Raw genomic sequence first — 6,199 nt, forward strand, 5'->3', positions numbered from 1 at the left:
GCTACACATTATGTTGAATGTTGACTGTCGGCTAGTTCTATTAAGCCATTCGGTTCGCTCGCCTGATGGGTTGACTGCCTTGAGTTTTGCACTAGCTCATCTGATGGTGGGGTGCACTGTGTGCACCACCCAAATGCTCCACACATGTTAGGTTGGCCCGTGCTTCATGCAGAGTGCAAACCTTATTATGTGTATGTAACATGGAATATGGATATTAGATGTCAAAATTGGTGGCTTTTGAAATTCAAGATTCATGGACACATCCAGGCCAACATTTAGTTAAGAAAATATTATATGTCAATAGTATTCCATTAAATTCAATCATACAAGTTGATTATATCTACTATACATAATGCAAGTACCAAATGGACAATTTTGCTGGCACAATTAGTTTTATGAGAATCATAAACATTGAGATTTAATAGGACACTAGAAAGGATTTCCAACATAGATCAGGGGTATTTTGGGAACTTTCAAAGTGTTTTTCCTTATAAACAAACGACTGGGACAAGTGGTGGGCATTCCTGGCATATCTTTACTTTTCATGCAAGTAGCCTGCAATCTCGTTCCCTTCCCCATGTGTAGCCTGCTCCTACACTCTTCTATGTGTAGCCAACAAAATCTCCCTCATGGTATTAGAAAATGGTTACATATCGGCTATATTGGCTGATATGTAAAGGAAACGATTACCCTTATTAATCAAGTATGGGGGTGAATGTGTCCGTAATGGAAAAAAATGGTTTGTATTGGCCGGCATGCTTTTTATTGGTACCATTGTGCACATGGTATCAAAAAACAATTATGTATCGTGTCGGGTGCAAGCGGACAGTGTGGCATGTTACATCACAGATTGAGCAACACGATTACATGATCGAATCAAGGAGCCAAGACATGGAAATCGGCAGCCCACTTAGATTAACTAAACAAGGGGAAGATGAGCCAATTCACTTACATTATCTGACAGTGATGAATGGTATGCTGATATTCACATGACCTTGAGTAAGCACAAGAGCAGGCCCTCTTCTTCTCTACTTCTCTTTGTTGCTACGTACATGCACCACGCACGCGCGCGCACACACACACACACACACTCTCTCTCTCTCTCTCTCTTTCTCTCTCTTTCTCTCTCTTCCCTCTCTTTCCTTCTCTTCCCTCTCTTTTGTCTCTCTCTCTCTCTCTCTCTCTCTCTCTTCCCCCCCTCCCTCCATCCCTCCCTCTCTCTCCCTGTCTCTCATTCTCTTCTCTCCGCTCCCTCTTTTCTTTTGTACACTCACATAGTGCTTCCCACCCCTCCCCTTAAATAAGAGAAAAGGAGAATGGTTAGCAGCCCTTAGGTCCTAGCACATGCTTTTGGGCCCCACTTGGCTGGTGGAAGAGGTGGTGGGTTAGCAGCCCTCAGGTGCTAGCACGTGCTGGTGGGCCCCACTAGGGGTTGCTTCTTAGTGACATGTGTCAACCACATGTTCAACGTGCACGCATCTAACATCTCTCACTCAATCTCGTAGTAGAGAACATACTACTGGAGGGCCCGTTCTAACAAGATCAATCTAGATCACATATAAGGAGCAATAATTAGGAAGTGGCACTTGCTGTGATTATAGTGACCACCATACTGGCGCACAGTCTTCCAAGCTCTCTTAGCCCTGCACTATACCCGCATGACCACACTAGATGGAGACGACCCTCGATTTAGGATCGTTGTACCAGCATAGGCACTTATCTCGTTATCGAGTTAAAATCACAAATTCTTTTTGAAAATGATCTTTGAAGTTTTTTTCTAAAAAAATTTATTTATATGCATAATTTTATAAAATAGTTTGCAAATTATTATCCCATAAAACTCGATAATGGGGCAACAAATAAGTCTTAAAGTGCATAATCCTTATATGTGATCTTTCTCACTCAACCACACTATTCAAAATTTACTAGGAACCAGGTATCGTTTGCCAAGGATCTTTCCCACCCAACCACACTATTCAAAATTTACTAAGACGCTTTCCTTGCAGTACATCCCCAACCAAATCAATCATGACCATCAAAAGTAGTGACACTCAAATCTCATCATCCTTATATGTAAAGGTGGGTAGACGAGGGTACATGTGTCACCTACAAGACGAGCTTGCTTACGCAATGCATTGATAAGATGGAATCAGGCGCCAATAAGTAAATTGGTCTAGAAGTGAAGTCCAACTGATGCAGGACACATGATTTAATACTAGCATGCAACGTGGAGATTATGAAAGAGTCCATAAAGTAATTCAATTAACTAAAGATGCTAACCTACCAAGTAATTAAGAGTAAATAATAAGAAATAAAATCTGATTTAACCTAAATCACATGCCCGCATGCTAAGAAATCACATAAATCAATCAAAACTAGGACCGATGGAAGGATAAAACTTCCAATTTAACATAGGCACATTCTACACTCAATGGACAGATTTGTAGGTTTTATGATTAGGGTTAGGAAGGGAAAAATCTGAAATTTGGAAAATTAGGGTTTATATGAATTAGAGATTTTGGAATTAGGGTTTTTAAAATAGGAAAAAATAAGAAATTGAAGATCTAGGGTCTAGAAGGTTGTAATGGAAGGGAAAAGAGGAAGACAAGAGAAGAAGAGAATACCTTTCGAAGAAGAGAGACAAAGGATGTAATACGAAGAATACCTTTTGAAGAAGAGAAAGAGGAAGGATATACTTTGGAATCCACCACCAAACAAGCTTCTACCCTTCCACAATTTAATTGGAAGGAAGAGTTTTTTTTTTTTTTTAAATTTTTTTTAAAAATTTTATTATTTTATTAATTTTATTTTTTTATTACCCTAGAAAACAAGTAGAAAAATTCCTTCACATAAGAGAGCTTCGCTTTTTTTTTTTTTTTTTCCCTTCTCAATAACACCACTAGGGTTTGTACTCCACCCCACCTGTGCTTTTATAATAAAAAATTCGGAATTAAAATCCAACATAATTACAACTATGCCACTCACTTAAGTAAAGTGACCCATCGTCCAAAATAAAAAAAACTAAACATATATTATCAATCTCAACCATTAAATAATTCCTAAAAATTCCAAAATTCATAAAGAAAGCAAGATTAGAGTCTAAGGGGCCCAGATCTAAAAGATATGGTGGCCCGATGGCATGATCGATAAGATCCAACGGTCGGATTGACATGAAATAGAAATCCTATAACTAAAATAGTCTCCTAAGCAGCCCACATGCATCATCTCAAAGTAGGGTCTTCTTGATGCACGTCCAATGCATGTGGGGTCTTCAAAATGACCCGGCAGGCCCCAACTGGAACTCATCTCCCATCCACAAAAAAAGTTGTGTTGATGTGGGCGATCGTCTTCGTCTTTGGTACACTCGAGTAGGTCCTTTGATGTCCCTATCACCAACCCAACGCTTTGAGCATGTGGTCACTCACTCATGCTGCAAAGCAGATGTTATTAGGTACACATAGGGTCTACAGTGCGTAGGTCCCACATAAAGCGCATGCATGAGCACTAACTTAATATCTCCTAACCTGGTTCCATACAGGCCATGACATCATTAGAAGATAGAGTTCTCACCTAAAGAGCGTGGGTATAGCCTTAGCAACTCCTAACCTCATCAAATAGAGGTCCGCCTAAAGTGCGTAAGTGCGGACTCATCATAGTAACTCTTAAACCCATTACCATTTGAATGTCATTCAACTCTGCTCCAGAGAGTCTCTTCCCAATTACTCAAAATTATACATTGTGTGGTGGCACAAGCTATAAGCACTTACATGTGCAAAATACATCTGAACATGCCTGGAATGTCAAGGATCCAATAATACACAGCTGTATCTGAAAGGGGCTATATCATCTTCTGTACCACTACAAAAGGCAGTTATACTTCAGCGTACTTCCTCATCCTGAACATGCCTTCTCCGCACATGTTAACAGTGGTCAATTTTTGTGTGAATGGGAGAAGATCAACATCGTGTAACATGGTCTTCCACTGATGATCTAAAGGCATAGAAAAATTGATTGTGCATGAATATTTAATTAATATATAGGGTGTTTAGGATATTAATTTCATAAACAAGTTTTGAATATAAAACATCAATGGTTTATATCACCCACTCATGGGAATACATGGACTCCATCCTAGTACACATGCAAGTCTCAAATATTGCACAATGTGATCTCAGCCATTACAATTAGGGGGAAGAGATTCAAGAGAATGAATCTTTTTATCGAAGGATCAGAAAAAATTAGTTCGGATTTTCTACACACACATATATAATGTAAACTCACATAAAATTACAACACTTTCACTTTTAAAAAAGATATCAATCTCTCTACCTAACATATATTTCAAATATATCTCTAGTAACTGGTTTTGTATTGGATCAACTAACATTTATCTAGTGGGAATATATTGAAGTATAATTTGCACAGCTCTTACCTGATCTTTGGTAGTAATATTTAATCTCAATGTTCTTTGATTTCTTTTGGTGTTTTGGATCCTTCGTGAGGTTAACAGCTAACCTTTAGCAGCAGGAACAACACCCAAGGCTTTAAAAAAATCTCATAATCTACACTCTCTTGGACTATTACATAACATGCAATATATTCAACTTGCATGGTTGAAAGGGCAGTTGGAAATTGTTTCTTACTTTACCATGAAATGACGACTCCATTTAGCATAAGCACATAATTGAAAGTAGATTTGCTTTCATTGTGATCATCTTCCCAAAATGCATCAGAGTAAGCCTACTCCTGTAGCTCAGTGGCTTGATAACATCACATTCAATGTTTTTCCCATCATTATCACGTAATGTATCGAACTGCTGGGATATGGACACATATTGGTTATCGCACGGATAATTAGTTGTATCCCGTAATTTATTGTTGTTGTTGGAAAATATAGGGAAACATTGGGAAATTATTGGTCGAATTTTTCAATGAAACTTCAGGGATTGTTAAAAAATACCAATACACACTTGATAAAAAAAAGTGTACATAATAGGTTTCCTTTGTATAGGGTCTTAATCTACTATCTGACTGAACTGACGTAACTACATTCAAAGTCGATTCATAAAATTTATAAATGTAATAAAACATGTGTGGAAACACAAGCATTACATCAAAGGCCAAAGAAGTAGAAAACTAGAAATATACTTGTGGATTTCGAAGAATTTTTTTTATTTTTTAACATTTTTAATTAAAAATTATTATTATTTTTTTTTCCAAAAAATCCCAAAACTGCTAAGAATTTGTAGATCAGGTTATATACATAATTGATTTCATGTTTCAACACTAGGATTGCAACCGATTTGGAAAAAAATGGGAAATTTTTTATTTTTCCAAAAATTTTCTTAACTCGGCCTATCTCTCTCAAATCTAAAAATTGAAGTTCCAAATCTATAATTTCTTACCATTCCACACTATTTACAACATATAAAAATGAAAATATGAATCAAAACAAAAAAATTATGCACATTTTTTAATCTAGCCCCAAGAAGCTTCCGATTGCGATTTTGGAGAAATTTTAAAGATTTTCTTCCAACAAACTAGAGTGGACTAGTTGAAATCACCTTGCAATGTGTGTGTGTGTGTATTGAAAAAAAAATCTATTATTGTGAATTTTTAAGGATTTTCCAGACAAAATAGTGTCTGTTTCTTTTTATCCCTTAACGATTTTGCACTCAATATCGATACATCGGACAGTACATTAAGAATTTATAAAGCGGGAGTGTGGAAATATCGCACGATATCACGATATACACGATATATCGCAATATCGTGCGATATATTACACGGCATGAAAATTTGATATAAAAGTTAGATTTCGTATCCCCCAGCTGGGATAACAGATATATCGTGGGATATATCGGTGATATCACAAGATACTGAAAACACTAATTACATGTAGTCCTGACAGTGAAAAATCCTTGAATGCTTGTTAATGTGCTTGTCCTGGATTACTTTGATATTGCTCATAGGACCTACAACATAACAAATAGCTGGTTTGGTATGTAGTGTGACATACATACGGCTACCTATTATACTCGCAAAAGGTACAGATGGCATAGACTGCTTCTCGATATTAGAATGGGGATGCATACTTCTATTCAATTTGGAGAATATACATACATACATATATATATATATATATACATACATATATATATATATACATACATACATACATATATACATATATATATAT

At 36.7% G+C, this 6,199-nt stretch overlaps 1 protein-coding gene across 2 annotated transcripts in view; it reads left to right on the forward strand.

Annotated features, from left to right (window-relative positions):
• LOC131237013 (probable serine/threonine-protein kinase PBL21) overlaps positions 1-6,199 on the forward strand; it is a 32,954-nt gene that overhangs the window by 21,886 nt on the left and 4,869 nt on the right. The window lies entirely within an intron of this gene.

The sequence above is a fragment of the Magnolia sinica genome, chromosome 2 (assembly GCF_029962835.1).
Source record: "Magnolia sinica isolate HGM2019 chromosome 2, MsV1, whole genome shotgun sequence".
In the NCBI taxonomy this organism is placed as follows: domain Eukaryota; kingdom Viridiplantae; phylum Streptophyta; class Magnoliopsida; order Magnoliales; family Magnoliaceae; genus Magnolia; species Magnolia sinica.